Source organism: Eutrigla gurnardus, assembly GCF_963514095.1.
Source record: "Eutrigla gurnardus genome assembly, chromosome: 12".
In the NCBI taxonomy this organism is placed as follows: domain Eukaryota; kingdom Metazoa; phylum Chordata; class Actinopteri; order Perciformes; family Triglidae; genus Eutrigla; species Eutrigla gurnardus.
The window spans coordinates 14695446-14714338 of record NC_139926.1 but is presented as its reverse complement, the minus strand read 5'-3'; positions in this window follow the sequence as shown (position 1 = coordinate 14714338).

Here is an 18893-nt window from a genome sequence, read left to right as displayed (position 1 = left end):
TACAGAACATTCAAGTGGCTATGAAGAGATCAGCATCTGTCCTCTCACGCACCTCTGGAGGCTGAACGACCTGCTTGACTGCTGCCAGTGGTTGTCTCCCTGCCCGTGGATGTGGGAATAGTCGGCATACAGGGAGCTTCATGATCACACTCGGCAGTGATCAGCTCCATTGAGCATTCCATTGAGCATCTGGCGGTCCGTCATTATGCACTGCATCTGAAGTGCTACTATTTCACATACTCTGCTGTGACTCCCACACGAGGGACATAGGATGAATTTTATGATTACAGAACCACAGCCATGCATCATTTGGTTAGGCTCCCAATACTATGATACACAATGTGCCTGCTGTTAATGTGTGTGATTGTGAATGCATATGCGTGTGCCTGAACACCAGCATCTGTCAGTGTGTTTTTTAAGTGGACTGCTCAACCTGCATGCGTCCGGCCTCAGGTCTGGATGGGTTTTTGCTTGTGTGTGAGTAAGTGTGCACGGAGACACAGGTAGACAGAGGGACGCTCTGCTGCGTTTACACCATGCGCGGCAGGGGTGCGGAAATGCCGTTCTTGGCAACACGCATGTAACATGTGTGCCCTGTAGGTGGCTCGCGACACACTGATGATATGTGCCAGTGAGGAGCACCGGGCACCAGAGTGGAGCCGTGCCAATCTTCTGCCAGCTCCATGGGGCTCATTCAGGGCAGAGAAAGCACTACTAGTAGGTGTGAATGTCCTTTACCAATCCAAACAATCGTCTCTGAAGGATTCTCAACCAAAGAAAGAAAGAAACAGTAGTTCATTTATTTGTTTGTTCATTGTTTTAATACCTTGAAGCCTTACGGGTCAGGTGTGTGTCTTTCCTCGCCTCAGTTGAGTACCGGCGTTGTGCCAGTGTGTACTCGTCCTTGTACCTTGTCTCTATTTGTGAGTCAATGTGTGTACGTGTGTTTCCTGACCTCCAGTAGCGCATTGGGAGGCAAAGCAGTGTCTGGTTCTGTGCACGTACCGTGTTCTCATTACAACTAACAGCCTTGAGCCGGCCTCGTCATTAGAGGGAATCATTCTCAATCCAATCACCTATCGGTTACGCTACGCTACAGAAGCCCACAATCTGTCGTTATCCGATGGCAGAGATTTCTTTGTGATGTCTTCTGAATTGCAAAGGACGAATAGTGAGATGAGGAATGGGAAAAGGAAGAGCGGAGAGAAAAAGAATGAGAGAGATCGAGACACACATATATGGGATGCCAGCTGGACAGATTAGAGCGCAGGTGTCAATCCATCCATGACACTTATCTAAAGGATGTGTACAACATGCAAGCAAGCAACTACCGAGTATGGTCTAACTGAAGGCTGAAAGGGAACGCTGATGTGACCTGAAGTTGCCCTGTGGAGTTTACATTTAAACAAATAAGTCATCTTTACTTTCAGTCAGTATATTACCCTCCTCAGAAAGCAAATCAAATGATCTTAAACTTTTAAACCTGCACTATTTAAATCAGTGTACCACCTGTAGAACAGTGTGACACCATTGGCAAGAATGTGTACTGTTTGCATGCATGCGCATAGCTTGCTGTGCTTCCATGTATGTGTGCAAGACAAACCAAACAGGACCTGATTATAGAAAAACAGTTCCATAGCAGGAAGATACACGTCAAAAACCAATTTCAGAAACAGTACTACTAGTGGCTGCTACTAGGTGGCTCCAGAAAATTTCAGATTTCATATAAATGATTTCAAAATGTCCTATTCTCCCTCAAAATACATGGAAAACAGACAAAATGCTTTAGTGTAAACTATACTTGTGTAGAAAAGTATATGATGTATGTATAAATGTATTATCCCCCCAAAAAGTTAGCTTTTTAAAAAACAATGACCCACTTCTCTCACAAATAACTCCACTTGACAACTTCAAAACTATTCTTGTTCTTCCATGAATGTCTTGTAGGAGTTCAGGATATCAGAGACACTATATCATGTGTTAACAACAACGTTACAAATACACTATACCGTTTTCCAAGCTTTCAATTCACACTGCACATTTTTTTGTACCAGGATTAATTAAATCCACTCAATCAGTGAGTAACTTGGTAAAACAAAAAATAACTTAAAATGTAAATACTGTTGAAGGAAATGGCCGGATACGATTTTGTTATCATTCATTTGGGCTTCACCATGGCACTGTGGAGCTTTAATGACCGCACAAGGTGCTGCAGCAGGTTCTACACATGTTCCGTAAATGCAGGGATGTGACCTGGAATTGAGAGGTAGAGTTCAGAATCGTGTTTCAGAGGAAGAAAAAATATTCTTCTGTTTCTTATGTTTGGTGGGCAGAGGCACATCCTAGAAGGCAAAACTGGAACGTCAGGAATGTTGCTTTTCCTTTTATAAATGGCGCTGTGGATGATCTGTTGACAACATTACTATAGTGTGAATATATGTATATTAGGGAATGCAAGATGATGATGATGATGATAATAATAATAATAAATAGCCTCAAATAAACTACTGCTATCATCCATTTGTATATTATCATTATCTGTATGACCCACTCATAGGAATTATACCTCAACCTTCTCAATACTTCCAGTGTCTTATAATATTAATTATCCAACATCTTTACTAATGCATGTCACCATCCAGATTGTGCTCTCTCTCTCTCTCTCTCTCTCTCTCTCTCTCTCTCTCTCTCTCTCTCTCTCTCTCTCTCTCTCTCTCTCTCTCTCTCTCTCTCTCTCTCTCCCCCCATTCTTTCATTTTTTATCATCCTCCTCATTGCTTTTCTATTCTGCCTCTAGTCGCTCCCTGCATGCCTGTCTCCTTGTGTCGACGGTGGTGGTGTCTGTGCAGGTGGGGAATATGAATTACCTGGCAGGCAGGCGGTGTTCTGCTTGGAAGACTGCTGTCAGCATGGTGAGGATGGATGAGGAGAGACAGGAGAGAGATGAGACTGACAGCTCCAGCCAACCTTCATCCATCCATCCATCCATCCACCTCTCCCTCCCACCCTCTCTTCCCCTCCCTCCACGCCTCCCCTAAGATGCTTGTTTTTTTTCTAGTGAACAGGCACAAATAGATCCTTGCCGCCACTTTTCTGGTTAAAAATAGAATAGTAACGCATCCGATTTTAACTAATGTGCTACCTCCACTAAAAGCAACTGACCAAATATAGGTCATCTCAGGGAAACTTAAATATACAATCGAGTCACATACACAATATCACAGAGCCTCGGCGCTCAGCTCCTTTGTTCTATTGCTGTAACTTGTACTTTAACAAATCGGCGGTCTCACTCCCAGCTCGTCACATACTGCCGTTGGTCAGTGCCTCTTTGCGTCTGATATTGATGCATCGTATAAAGCAGAAAATGATTGTTTGTACCTTGGATTTTTATGTTTGCGTGTTTTGTTTTTAGAGTGATTTTTATTATACATGTATTTTATTGCATGCTTACATGTTTTTACAGGTCGCCAGACTATCACAGAGCTGACACACAGAGACAGACAATCATTAAGAGACATCAATTAACCCATCCTACATGCTTTTGGACTGTGGGAGGAAGCCGGAGAGAACCCACACTAACACGGGGGAAAATATGCAAACTCCACACAGAAAATAAAATGACACAGGATTTCACCAAAAGCCCAATGTCCCACTTTTCAAATAGGACTTGAAAACTGCATGCATTTGTGGATCTGTGTGGAGGTGGAGAGTGTGAGAGTGTATAACATTGTCATTGTCAAGCCCTGTCCATATGATTCTATCTCTTGGACATGTGTGGTCACTGGAACGACACAGGACTGGTGCTAAGGGTGGGCTGTTTGTCTGATGACACACCTACATGTTCCCATGCTCCTTGATGACCTGGGGAATGTGGCTTGTCTTTTGACCTCTGCTGGGAGAGGTCATGGCTCCACCAAGTCTGGTCGCATACTACGTGGGGCAGGCTAGGTTATATATAAGTAGATGGGCTGCAGGGATAACATCGAGCTGGTCAGAATCAGTGTGATTGGACTGATGGTATGTCATAGCCAATGTTGTAACCCTACTTCTATAGGCACAGGAGAACTCTGGGGCCCTTTACCAATGTGGCCTTGTCTCTGCTCGCTGCAGAGGGTGTAGGATGGCAGACAGAGGGGAGTGCTACCCTTACGCATGGTGGCAATATAACTAGGGTTACAATATTATAACCTTAATAATGACCTTTTGAGATGGTTGTTGACTAAACAAGGCTGAGATCTTTCCATTTCTTGTTTAATGGTGCAGAAATTTACAGGAAGAGGTCCAGGTTCATCCAGTAATTCCTGGCACTTTTTTCTCTCTTAATCTGAGATGGTTTTCAGCATTACGCTGGAGTGAGTGGGCTCAGCCTCATTAGCCAAATGATTGGTCCTCAGACGTGATAATGAGAAAGAGAAAGCGGTATGTAATGGTGGTTCTTGATGTGAGTATTCTGTTTACTTTATACTTCTTCAATTGTCCTGCCAGATGCTTTGCTTCACCATTTCAGTTGAAATGAGTGTTAATATGTATGAGCAGGTAAATTAACTGGAGGACAACAGAATATATGGATCGCACTTAAATTTCTTTATCATTTGATTGTTCTCTTAGTGTGAAACACTGATGCAGTATGTAATCTCTGAAAGTGTTTGTCTTCTACAAACTAAATACAAATGAAATGCACTAATGGTGTAAGAAGTTCATAGCAGGTCCTTTGATTTTTTTTTTTGTTGTCCTTAAAGTTGGATAATTGTCACGTGCATACCTAATTCTTTTAGCTTTGTTTCTTTTTATTGGTCCCTTTTCCTGCTCCGTATCTCTGTCCTCAGTGTGACTCTGGTGCCGATAAGCTGAGGCAGAGGTATCAGGCGGAGCACCCATGCAGGGATCCATTAGGCAAAAACCAATTTCACACAGAGCCAATTTCATAAATATGGAGTATGGGCCCACCTTTAGCTGTGCTTGACTAGCTTTTAGAGGGATGTACAAAACCATAAACAAGAGCCTGTGCCTGAGCACTCCTTTTAAATGATAGCTGGAGTGTGTGGCATGGACCTAAACACATCAAGCTGTAATTTTAACAATTTAATGAGGAACACAATGAATATCTCTTTCATTCAAAATCCAGACAACTCTAATGTAGGATTTGTGATCAGTAAGAGCAATTTAGAACCGCCTAAATTGTTGTGCATGCATTGTGTGTTAGCTGTAAAATGTGCAAAAGTACTGATTTTATCTCATTCCCTGTAAGTATATTTACCATAAAGCATCAACTTTGGCTTGATTTGAATTGCTGTATTTCTACATTTCTATAAATACTTCAAATGTATTGCAATCTGTTCTGTACACTGTCGTGTTTGTCATGGCCAAAGAGTCAGGTAATAACATGAGGATGATGATGATGATGAGGAGGAGGAGGAGGATTAGGATGATATAATCTGTTATTAAAAAGTGCAGGCAGATATTTCAATGCATTTCCAAGACTTGATAAAACCCTTTATATCAAAGTGATGAAGTATTAACATTAGAAGACATGTTATGAGTTCAACATACATAAAGATGCATACTTCCATTCCAAAGTGAAAACAGTGTTTGAAAGTAGAATCTGATTCATGGATACACTGCACATTATAACCAACATATCTTTAGCCAGATAGAATGGTGAACCTGTCCAGGGTGTACCCTGCCTTCGCCCAATGTCAGCTGAGATCAGCTTCAGCCCGCCCGCTACTTTAGCATGACTTTGTAAGATAGTAAATCATAGAATTAACTTTCTTTTAAGTTGAACTTTTTGAGGGAAAATTCCCCTGAAAGTTTCCCTTCCGGGGGGGATTTTCCACTGACAGTTTCCCTTTTTGGGGGGAAAGTTTCTCTTTTTAGGGAAAGTTTCCCCCAACAGTTTCCCTTTGTTAGGGAAAGTTTCCCCTGAAAGTTTCTCTTTTGGGGGGTTAATTTTCCCCAGACAGTTTCCCTTTTTCAGGGACAGTTTCCCCTGAAGGGTTATTTTTTTGGGAAAGTTTCACCTGAAAACTCTTTTTTTGGGGGGGGGGGGGGTTCCCTTTTTTTTAGGGAGATTTAACCCTAGACATTTTTTTGGGGAACATTTGTCATAAAAGGATCTTTTTTGGGGAAAAATTTCCCCTGACAGTTTCCCCTTTTTAGGGACACTCCCCTGAAAGTTTCTCTTTTTTGTGAAAGTTTTGCCTGAAATCTTTTCTTTTTTTGTGTAAAGCTTCTCTTTTTGGGGGAAAGTTTCCTCTGAAGGAAGGAAAGAAAGTAGTAAGGATTGAAGGAAGGATGGAAGGAAAGAAGGTAAGAAGGATGGAAGGAACACACATATGTATGTCGTTTCGCCACACTATTTGAGCTAAACGAGCGCTGTCATGTCTCATACGGACCCAACCTGTGTTGCATAGGTCTTGGAATTATTTTCTGAGGCCCAGGAAAGCAGATAAAACTGGTACAGATGTTGGGCTAGGCAACGTCAATTTCTGTCTGGTTTTTTGTTCTAATAAGACGGGATGACCCTGGGGACAACGAAAATGGGGTAAAAAATGACCGGATTTCTCCTTTAATAGTATAACACTCATGGGAGGCATTCTGCATTATGAGTACTTTAACTTTCTGTCAAATTAGACTCAGGTACATTTTTAAGGATTTTACTTTGCAATTAAGTATTTTACCTAACAAAAGGATCTGAATATACTTCCTCCATTACTGTCTTTGCATATTTTGGAAGGAAAATAAGAAGTCACAAAGGGCTTCATGAAATGAACAGTTTTCATTTAAGCATTTCTTTAAAGTGCTCACATACAACAGGAAACCTTCCCCTCATGTATTATTTTCACAATCCATGATCTATTTTCTCTAAAATGAACTTCTGAGGTCTGGGAGGAATCAGAACAAATCTGCGATTTTAAAGATACAGGGATACGGAATGGCTTTTGTATGGCAGGGATGCTGCAACATCAAGGTGAGTTGAAACACTTGAAGAAACTTCATGTTTGAAGCCTGCAGCCTGTTAGACTGACCCCTCTTGTTTCCATTCCTTCCTCTGAACCAGCATGTCTCTTTTTCTGACCCCGAACCCATGTTTCTTCTAAGCTTTTATTGAAGTTTCTAAGAGGATAGTTTCCACCACAAAGTTCTATTGTGTTTATCATGATCTTTACTCAGGGAGTGGGTCGATCTTCTATTAAATAAACTCAGCACATAGCCAAAGGTGTCTGTTTTCAGTGGCAGAAACATGCTCATTGCTCACTCTCTTCCTGTTCCAGAGCTCATCAGAGAATTCCTTGACCTCTGGTATGAATTGTGAAATTGAAAACGCTGCAGAGGAGTAGCCTCTACTGTAGGTTTTCATTATGTTTTAGGGGAAACGACCAAAATGAATTGACCTCAAAACCACGAAGAAACAGCTTTAAATGATGTTCTTATTAGTTAGTTAATTTTGTTCCATGGCAGGAATTTCCAAATGAATTAATCTTTACTTTGTAAAGATTGCATGTAAAACCAGATAAAGGAGTGTTATTTGGCCATAGGGCAGGTAATCAATAATGTGTGTTATTATGCTGTTGATATCAGTTTCCTCCTAGCAAGTTGTTGCCTTACAGTGCATTACAATATAGGTTGTCAATAAAAACGACTCAAAATGAGTTGATATTGTTCATATTTTCTACCCCTGTAATCCTAAGAGCAAAGTCATCTTGAAGTTCTAGAGGGCCTACAACTTTCATACTTTCCTGTTTTACTTCTATAATAATATGCAGAGTGTGAAATTTAAAAACATATAGTCTAGGATGATTCAACTCAAATTGCATAATGCAGTTAACTTCATTTTCAAACAGACTAGTCGTTAAATCTAATTTGCACAATATCTAGAGCTATATGTAAATAAAATCTAAAATTAATGTGAGCATATTATTTAATTAAAATGTAAAAAAAGATATATAGAATGTGGTTTGAAAAAATAGAAAAAAGGCTGATAAAACAGGCATTGTATAGGGTCATGAAAATGGAAAAACGTGGAAAAAGTAAAGGTGTAATATGTCCTTAAAATGTCATAAAAATGAATTGTATTGTATGCAGTAAAAAAAAATGAATTAACAAAAGTCATAGTAAGGTACTTCAGGGAAAAAAGTAATTATATTTTGTCACTGAAATTACCAAAAATGACATACTATAGAATTACTTTAAAAGTAAGGAATGCTGTTAAAAAACAATAAATAAAAAAAGTAATATATCATTTCTCTTTCTCTCACGGCTGAGTTCTTTTTTGAATTGAGGTGGAATCCCCATTTCATTAGCAATCAATGTTGCCTCAGAGAGGAGGGAATCCCATTCATTTCTAAGAGCCTGCATCTCATCTTTGAGTGCATTTACATTGGCTGCCTCCACCTCAAGAGAAATTTTCCCTGACTGGAGTATCACATTCCTGCAATCAATACACTGCAATACTTTCAACCAAATGGTAAGAAGTACAATGGCATCAAATGACATAAAGTACTTCCTCAGACCAACAGCTTCAGCTCTAGCATCATTTGAAAGACTGCATGTACTGAGTATGGAACTAAGGGCCTTGATGACACTAGGTAAGTGTTTTGCTACCGGTTTAACAGCATCAATTCTTGCACTCCAGCGAGTGTCAGACATGCTGTGGAGAGAGCAGCTGGTACTTTCCTTGTATATGGCCCATCGCTCTGGACTGGCACTTACAAATCTGTAAAGACAATTGATGAAGCCAAAAAAAGTTGACACTTCATCACTTGATCCTGCAGCGTGTACCCCAGCAAGATTTAACGTGTGGGAAGCACAAGGTGAAAATGTGGCCAGATTGTTGGTCTTTAGTATTTGGGCTTGTACTCCCTTAACTTTCCCAGACATATTTGCACCGTTGTCATAGCCTTGTCCCCTGCAATCACCAATATCTATCCCTAGTTTCTTAAGCACATCCTCGATCATCCCTGCTATTTCACTCCCTGTTTTTTTGTGAAATTGTTTGAATTCAGTAAACCTTTCGGTTACCGGTATCTCCCATTCATTTGCATCCTCATTATAATGGACATATCTAATGAGCAAAACATTTTGCTCTGTGTGGGAAATGTCTGGTGTGGCATCACAAATAATGCTGTAATAAATGGCATCCTCTCTTTCTCTCAAAATAGATTTAAGGACTCTTTTCCCACACAGTTCAATGAACTCATTTTGAATGTCTGAGGACAAATAATGAGTAAGTCTGGTTTCTTTGGTTGAGTTCCTCACTTTGTCTAGTGTTCCCAAGTAGTTCCCATTGTGGACATCGCCTAACTTTACTGTTTTACCTCTGAAAGGCAAATTTCTCGATGCCAAGTGCAGCGTAACATCAAGTAGTCTCTCCAAGAGAGCTATATTTTTTTCTATTTCAGACTGCATCTGTCTTTGCAGATGGTGGTCTATCCCTTTTGCAGCCATAATAGAACATTGTAAGTTTTTCCACTTCCAGTAACAATCCCTGTGTGCTCGGTTGTTTTCATGGCTTGAGAATTTGTCATACATGCGGCGCCATTTGACATCACACATCTTGTAACCATGTTCGCTACTCAGAGCACTTTGAGAAGGTCTTTTTACGTCACATGAAAAAAGAATGCATGGAATGCAGAAGAGTGCATTTACACTCTCACTGTGAATTAACCAATCCCTTTTCATCTTTTCTCTGCCATTTGCTGCCTTTGTATATTTTAAGTAATCTGGAAATGGCTTTCCCTCAGAATCTTTGGGCATTTGTTTTTCCTCTGTGGTAGCTAATTTTCTAACAATGCTTGCTCTATCACTGTCAGTTAATTTTTCTGGCCACAACCCTGGATCAGCAGACAGCAGATCTTCAGGTTCTGCATGCTGCTCAGTCTCACCAATGTCCCTCAACTCAGCCTCTCTCTGCTCCTTACTCTTTGCTGCTTCTTCCTCATCATCTGTGCTGCTAGTACTCGCCCTGCTCTCTTCCTGTATTGCTGGATGCTGCTGCATCATGGCCTGAAGAGGGACCTGGCTCTGAAGTATCCATAATGTGCATAATACAGTCTGTTATAAATCCATACTGATACAGTGATGCATGCAAGTTCTCTCACCACATTAACATAGCATTTAAATGAACTCCATACTAAGTAGCCTAACAATTGTTGCTCATGAAAGAAAAGAAATATCTTACATTAATTTGAAAGTGACCATGGATTTTCCATTTTAAGGTAACAGTCTTTTCAGCCTAATTCAGCCTGTTGTCTGTTATCACCAAAACTTTAATATGCCAACTACCTTGGTAGCTGCTCCCTGTATAAACCCTGTTTTAACCCTAAAGCCTTTATCTATGGATTGTATTGCTCACCTCCTTCTCCTTCAACTGGGTTTTGGGTTGAGAGCAGGTGTCCTCCTGGCTGAATCTGTGCATGTTGAGGGCACCTCATTAGTTATGAAACTGGTTATTAGCACCAGCATAATGTAATATTTTATCTTGCATATTAGCCTAGTTTATCACACAAGTTCATCTAGTTTTGTGCAGACCTACATTACATATTCATCTGATCTCCCGTGGCAATAAAGGTAGATAATTTAAATAAAATGGCACTGCACTGCTAACTGTAAATTGTTCTCTTGATAGGCTAATCCAACCACGTTAATACGAAATCTGTTGGTCTATCATTCGCTAGCATATTGTAAACACCAAGGTGAGTGACTAATACCTTTCTTTGGGAAAAACTGAGTGACAAGTTGTCTGCCCTTTTTCTCCCTCTGCTGCTTCTCTTTACGCTTTTGGTGACTGGACTTCATAGTTCAGTTCACTTAACGACCCACCATCAGTCCTGCTTAGCGACTGCAAGCACCTGCAAGCAGCGGTAGCGCTCACGTCAGAACAGCTGATCATGCTCTGAGCATACACATTTCACGTGTCCCGCTCTGACAGAATCAAACTGTACCGAAAAGAGAGGGGGGACGGGGTAAATGACAACATGAAATGTTGTTATAAAAATGTTATAGAAAACGACAACCATGTTCAATTTGCTTATTTTAACAGACGAAATTATACATTTTATTTCAAAAGCCTAAACAGGGCAACATTATTAAAATAATATTATTAGCCCCTCAAAGGGCCCCCTGTCAGTGCCTGGCCCTTGGAATCGTCCTAACCTTTCCCCCCCTGGCCTCGCCCCTGGCCATAGCTGTCTAAAAGTTGCTCAAATGAGCTCCGTCTGTCATCGCCTACATAGAGAGAGAAAGAGACGATGCCGCTTTAGTTAGCGGTAACATGCGGCAATGTTTACGTGGATGTATCGCTATGGCTCACCTATGTGGCTCAGGTGAAGTTGCTGGGTCCCGTATGGTTGGGACAGATCCTTTTACGAGGGTCAGTACAAAGCGACCCTCGTTACTGAAGCAGTCCAATGTGAAGTGGTTAGCACACACATACAAGCTAACACGGCCCATAGCCCGCACGTTGTCATTAAAAATTAAACATAAGAGACCAGACCCGGACCGTCGTGCACGGTGCTCTTTCAGACACCCCGGGTTCCATCCGACCGGAGGCAGCGGTGAAGATGCACCAGAGCGCGTGAGACAGAGGTAGGATTGTCTCCAGCTTCACCCGCACCGGGATTTATTCACTGAGCACCAGCTGGATCACCCAGTGCCATGACCGGTAAGTCGAGCTGCGCTCACCCTGCTCTCCCCGTGTTGCGAAACGCCCCCTCTTGGATATCTCCTATCATCACAGAGGAGTTCGGCCTATGCAAATGACTCCCTTCATTACGTAACGACAGAAGCTGAATCTGAACAGCCTGTAGGAGTGCTGTTTTATCAGTGGGTGGGCTGCAGAGACCATGCAGGAGTCACTTGTTTTCCTCATCCTGGGAGTTGACAGGCTCAGGGAGGACCAGTCTATAGGGGTAGAGACCAGAGAAAATGTGTGTAATATGGCACCTCTAACTATTATTCCATAGGCCATTAATCCGGATGGTCAAGCATAAACACATGATATCTACATGTTAGCAGCAAAGCTGCAGCAGAGATTTATAATGAAGTCAGTCTCAAAGGGCAAGTGGCCATTTTCACCAGTGTGCAACATTACAGGCAGAAATCGACTGACACATTTTGATTTAGGTGTGCACATCACCATCATGACCAATGTCATCTACAATGCATAGCTTAATATAGGGGAATTTAATTAAAAGCATTGAACATAATAGACTAGGGTTTCATGTTTTCCGTCATTCAAAAACGATTACATCCTAGGAATTACTCTATTTCTGTCTTTCTCACAATAAATGTTTACATTTAAACCCATAAGAGGAGCTAATTAAGCAAACATTATTCATTTGGTTGAATTAAATCTAACCATCCAGCCTTTAAAAAACCCTATATATCATTTGAATGTGTAATATATTTATGTATATTGTGTTTGCCTGTCGGCATAAGTACCGCTTAAAAATACATTTTCTTGCTTTCTTTCAGCTCAGTGTCAGCTTTGATGTTCTGCTCCCAAACAAGCGTCTACAGCCGGATCGTGGCGTAGTCAGACAGCATTGGTTGCTAGCTTTGTTGACACAAAGAACTGCTGAGACACAGGGGTAGCCCTGAAAAGAGAATACAGGCAAGCTGAGCAGAAGCTGAAATAATGCATAAAAAAAATAATAAAGATAGATGAATCTATGAAAAGGACCCATGCATGTAAATTAAAATGCCCATTTTAAGGTACCCAAAACACAATGATTCATATTTTCAGGTGATTGTAAAGGGGGGGAAATAATATACCTCATAATTTTATATTCCATATAGTTTAACGCAGGATGCAAACAGGCAACAACCTCCGGTTCTGAAAAGCAAAGTCAATGTGGTGTGCTTTAAACTTTAATTAGTCAGCAGGGGGGGGACTCTTCTCATTTATTTATGTTTTATCTCAGTAAACATTGTAAACACAAGTTTACGGTCTCAATTGCTACTTTCTTGTGTCGCTAGCACAATGTTTTCCAGGCTGGGAGAGGACTTTAACACTATCACAGTGTATTTCCAGTTCTTAAAAGTTTTTGGTCACCTAAAAATGCCCTTTCAGTTGTACTTAGCTCCACCCTCACGTCTGGTTGCAAAAAACAAGATTGCTTACAACAGTCCATCGACATTAAGAGCGGTCTCCTGGGTAAAAGTCCTGTGTTTGTTTCACCACTCCTCCCACCCTGCACTTTAGAATACGTCAGCTGCTCTGAGAGTTTAATAAGGACACAAGTTTACGCTGGTGTTAGTTGAAAGCCTGGTGCATGGCATACAGACACTAAAGGGTGCCTCCCTTGGTAACACACCAGGCTGCAATATGTCATGAATTGGAAGTGAGAATGTGTCATTTAAACATGCAATCACATTAACCCTTAAACAAAAAAAATCTACCTTAATATTTACAAAAGAAGTTGCAGAAAAAAATATATCACTAGGAATTACATTGTTATATTTCAATGTAGCTTGAGGTCCATCCAGAGCAAACAGCACGTATACAAGTCAAATTGTTTGGTTGCAATTAACTGCTCATCGTTGGTTTTAATGTGTGCCGTGGCTTTCAACACCATCAAGCAGTCAACAGACAGACAGCATAGCATTGTCTGTGAAGGTTCTCAGTCCTCCAGCTCATGGTAATCCTTGAAAGTTTTATCGAAAGCAACTGGACTTGCTTTGGTTTTTGAAGACATTTCGCCTCTCATCCAACAGGTTTCTTCAGTTCAGAGAGTCATATTCAATGTAATAAGTTCTGTAAAGAACGAACAAGAGAGCTTGAGAGAGTTCAAATCCTGCCCACACAAATTGCTCACCTCCACAGACTTGGCCAATTTGCTGCATGAAGTGAATATGCTAGTAGGATTGCTGTAGTTTCAGAACATTGCAACATCCCTACTTTCATTGGAAAGGTGTGGGGGAGAGGTTTCCAGACAACTGTCATGTAATTTAAGGCAACTGACACCCTCAATTCATTAAAGACCTTGAATTGCAATGGCGGCATATTGATATATATTAGATTCTTTCTGTGATTATCTCTTTGTAAAAACGTCTTAAGTCTGTATTATAATGAGGGTTAATCAATGATCACTTTTATCTCATTATGGTCATTATTGAGCCAGGGATTGTTAAATTGAAAACAGTTGACCCAAGATGCCTGGCATTGCATGAGAGAAGGGACTACCTCTCTCACTGTTTAGCACTAAGACTTTGATAATCAAGATACTGGACGGCAAAGAGCAGAATGACATTGCTGTCTCCGTCATGTGCATGTGATTATCAGAGCTAAGAGAGAGGCAACTAAAACTGTGTCAATGTCATAGATCAACTATAATAAACTGTAAAGATGCTTAGCATCATCTGGTTTAAAAATGGTAATGCATCTTGGGTTTTCAGGCTTTTTTAAGCAGCACAAGCCTTACGAATGGAGTTACAGGGATAGTTTCAATGTGGCTCAAACACAGAGGATAGGCTAGGGATCAGACTTAAGAGTAGCCCATGGTGAAATATTTACTTGGCCTAGATTCATATCTAATGGGCTTCAAGAAACCCAGTTATGCAACAGAGCCAATGTTAAATGTTTAATGTTGTGTTGTTGTGAGCACACTGGAGAGACCGACACTCGTCTTTAAATTAGTTCATCTCGCTTCTCTCACACAAAGACTTTGCAGACTTTAGAATGAGCACTCTCTCACGCTCCTGGATGTCCTCTGAATATAAACCCACTGAATCAATCAAGTTCAGCGACATGTCATACTCGGCCAAGGCATATCCTTCAATATGTCATCTGCTGATTGACTTTAAATGTTTAACATTGTTGTTACTATTATTAATTATGCTATGAGTCCAACTTCTGCAGCTGCCTGGTGGTGACGAGTTAGATGTTTTCCTCCATATGTCTCCCAGGCCTGTCTCAGTGGGAGCTGGTTTGCAATATGAGCAGCACTGAGCCATAGTTCCTACACGAGTATGCCAGCTATGTATGTAGCTAATCTTAAGGTTCTACGCTCAGAGAAATCCACTCAGCACTCATCTCTGCAGTTCTGTACCCCATGGCTGGAAAAAAGAAACCAAGGATAGAAAAGTGACACAGCTCTAATTGATGAGTCTAATAATCCAACAAAATCTGGAATTTAACGAAAGGCTTTTTTAAATTCTGTTTTTGATGGTTTTCTTCTCTTTTTTTTTTTATTTCCTTGGCCATGTGTCTGTGTCACTAACAGCAAAGTAGTAATAGATGAGTTGTTTTGAGCCTAATAAAGCCTATAGTTCCTTAGGAAATGCGATTTAAGTGATTCTGCTCTGTAAAATGGGCTCAGTGGCAGACGTCATTAGCAACTGAATTAGCCATCAGAAATAACTACTTGACCAATACATAGGCAGAATATATATAACATATCTATCTATCGTATATATATATCGTATAGTGTCACACTTTGACTCGTAAAAAACGTGTTCCTCACTTGTGATGTTCCCACGCTACTAAACTGTGTATCAAGGCACATTTACATCTGCAATCAACAAAGAACTGTAAGTAAGTAAAGCTGGAAAAGAGCCAAATGATGGGTAAAACTAAAATCAGTCTGAATCCCTCAGATTGAGTCACAGATGTCATGAAGGCGTTGTTGTTTTTTTAGATGTACTTGCAAATTATCTTTCTTTGAAAAACAACATGTGTCCCCGAAGGACAAAATCAGAAGTGCTATATCTATCTGTGGACCATGACCGTCTTTGTAACGCATTTTAGCAAGCCCATAGTAAAGAAACTGTAGGCTGCTTCAGAGCTCTGAATATGCTATTACAAAAAACATTCTGTATATAAAATACATCTATATAACATATCTATACCCATCCCTAACCAGAAATAGTCTGGCCTTTTTGACTTGTGCAGTGCACATTCAAGATGACAGAAGCCTCAACATCAAAATCTACAGGAAACCCACATACACTGATCAATACCTGCTTTTTGAGTCACACCACCAACTGGAACACAAGTTAGGGCTCATTAGAACCCTCCAGCATCAGACTTGAACAAAGAGACACAAGACGGACAGAGAAGAAAACAACAAAAATGCAACAACATTGTTATTTCATACATTGCGTGTGTCTCTAAGAAACTCAGGAGGATATTCAACAAACACTGCATCCCTGTTCACTTCAAGCCCAGAGGTACCCTGAGACAAAATACCCAGACTCAAGCTGGACAATGTGGTGCATGCAGTTCAATACAGTGAGGATTGCACTGACCTGTACATTAGGGAAACAAATCAAATGCTGAACAAGCGAATGGCCCAACACAGGACACCAATGTTGGCATTCTGGCTAAGGAATTGACAGATGTTTGAGAGAGGGGTTAAAGAAGCCATCTTTGTCAACCTGGAATGACATCTCTCAACAGAAGAGGTGGCCTAACAGTCCCCAGTTCAGTCCACAGACAAATCAACAACCATCAGAACTGGGATAGGTTGTTGAAATTAGGTCACTTCCTGTTTACTTACCTGTGGTGCCTGCTCTGTGTAACTCCCTTCCATCCGCTATCAAACATCATAGAGGCAAGTTAGTTAATTTGACAAGATAAAGACATGATAAAGAATATATATTAGGGATAATTCTGTTAAAAATTACATTTGATAAGTACGTTAAAATCAGGTTTTTTTTTTTTTTTTAAATCAATGTAAAAAAAATTAAATATATAGAATACAGACATTGAAATGTTTGTATTGTTTTATTAACACTGCATGTATAGTACTGCCCTTCCCAGCTCTGTGATTGCTCAATTGATCACATTCTACTTTAATTGCTCAATGTACTAGTAAACCCATGCTGGAGAATAGAATGGTTGGAGGCTTTATAACATAATCCTATGATACTCAGAGGGTAGAGCTTCCCCTGGTGTGTGTTCTGATCTTTTCTGTTGGTTTTTTGCAGACTAGGCATGTTTTCTCCAGCTTCACAACACACTGTGTGTGTGCTGGGAGATAGGGGGGGGGGGGGCAGGCAGGACACACTATCATTGGAATTCAAGACAAAGCCTGAGTTACAACCTTCAAGGGCCAAACAGAGAAATCTTCTCTTCATCACCAGAATACTAGCACCATTCCACCACACCATTTAATTGCCGCCCCCTCTCACTAAACAAGGGACATGATTGAGCCGCGTGCAAGTTTCGTGATGCTGATTGCAAAATATATATATAAATATACTCTTTCAAATCATAACAATGGGGAATTTGCCATCCCTGCCGTTTCTTTGGCAAAATGTTCCTATTTGTATGCTAACAAGAAAATAATTCAGAGGGTGTAATGGCTCATCAATCAAGCTTACATATATGGGGACTTAAAGTGATTCAGTGGTAGGTTGGATTAATTAGTGCATTAGGCTCAGATTCTTCATTGTTAAGACAAAACAAATATCCCACAATTTACCCAAGCCAACTTCTGATTATCAGTATTAAAAAGCATTTACAGTGAACGGACCCTGAGCACATGGTGAACAGTGTTGCCCCTCTCATAGACCACAATTGGCTGAAGTGGTTATATTTATTCATCTCTCTCTAGATATAGATATAAGCCTACATGTATAATACTTGAGTATTTGAAAAAAATGTATTCAAGTACAATACTACTAAGTGAATTTACTTTCCACTGCTGGATATCTGTGATGTATTTACTAGATATACTCTATGGATGGTGCAATTTACTTTACAGTATCTACTGAACCAGCAATCTATTATCTCTGCCAGTAGAATCATGTGAATGCTCTCCGTGGGTGACCATACACCTTTGAGTCTGTCTGTCCACAAGTTATCTTGGTTTCTGCAGCAGCAAACTGCATATTTTGAATAGCCAGTTATGGCTACATGCTCGAGGCCTTATCATAATTGTGGTGACTCACGCATTATCAAAACACCTTCTATAACCCGTTTTATGCTGCTATTGACTGCCTGCTCACTCACTACTCTTAATCGGCGGCTGGTAGGGCCCCACATATGACAGCACAGCTGAGTGCATCGCCAAACTCCAGCTGCTACTGGGGGGCGGCGAGAGACAGAAACAGTTTGCTCACTTTTAGTGTTTTGGATGGCGTTGGCGTTGGCTATCAGAGTAGCTACACACACTGTCCGTGTAGCAATTGTGTAGGTCAAATTGGAGGAGTTAATGATCATGTACCATATATTGATGAATGACACAAATCTGAACATATTTTCACCGTCATGACATTAACATATTCACTTTAATATGTAGCGAACAAAAGGCACACTATAGCCAACCTAGTAAAAGTACTCGGTCAAGTTCCATTTTTGCTGATAGCTTAGGCAGATTAACATACAGTAAATGTGAAGTTTGTCTGCTATTGGAGACTCACTCTAAATTATTGAAAAACTCATAATGTGAATAGAGGCTTTCAAACAATAGTGACTGTGTTGTAGAATTTGAAGAGGTTATAGTGTACAGAGATTGAAATGAGCATGCTAAACAGCTAGTCCCGGTCCGTCTCATCTGGTAATACCATGTGTACCTCGAGAGGTGATAGTGAGTCACTGTAGTGTCTAGTCTGCCCTCAAAAAAGGTAAAAAATTAGAGCTGCCAATTGGTCTCATCAACCATGTTGCAGGTACAGGGTCTGTGCACATTCTGATAGGAGAAAACAACTCATGTCTTTGTTTTTTCAGAAGACAGACCTTCAGTTAGCAGCTAGCTGTAGCAACTCGCATTCAGCTAGCACAAACCAGCCAGCCTGCTGTGTCTCCTGACCGGGGTTTAACCCGAGTAATGGCTGCAGCAGAGAGTTTTCTGATCCAGCAGGGAGTCACGGAGATCCCCCGGGATCAGACCCCAGCCACTGGGATGTGCTGGGCTGAATTTGATTTGCTACAGCTGTGCTAACGGATC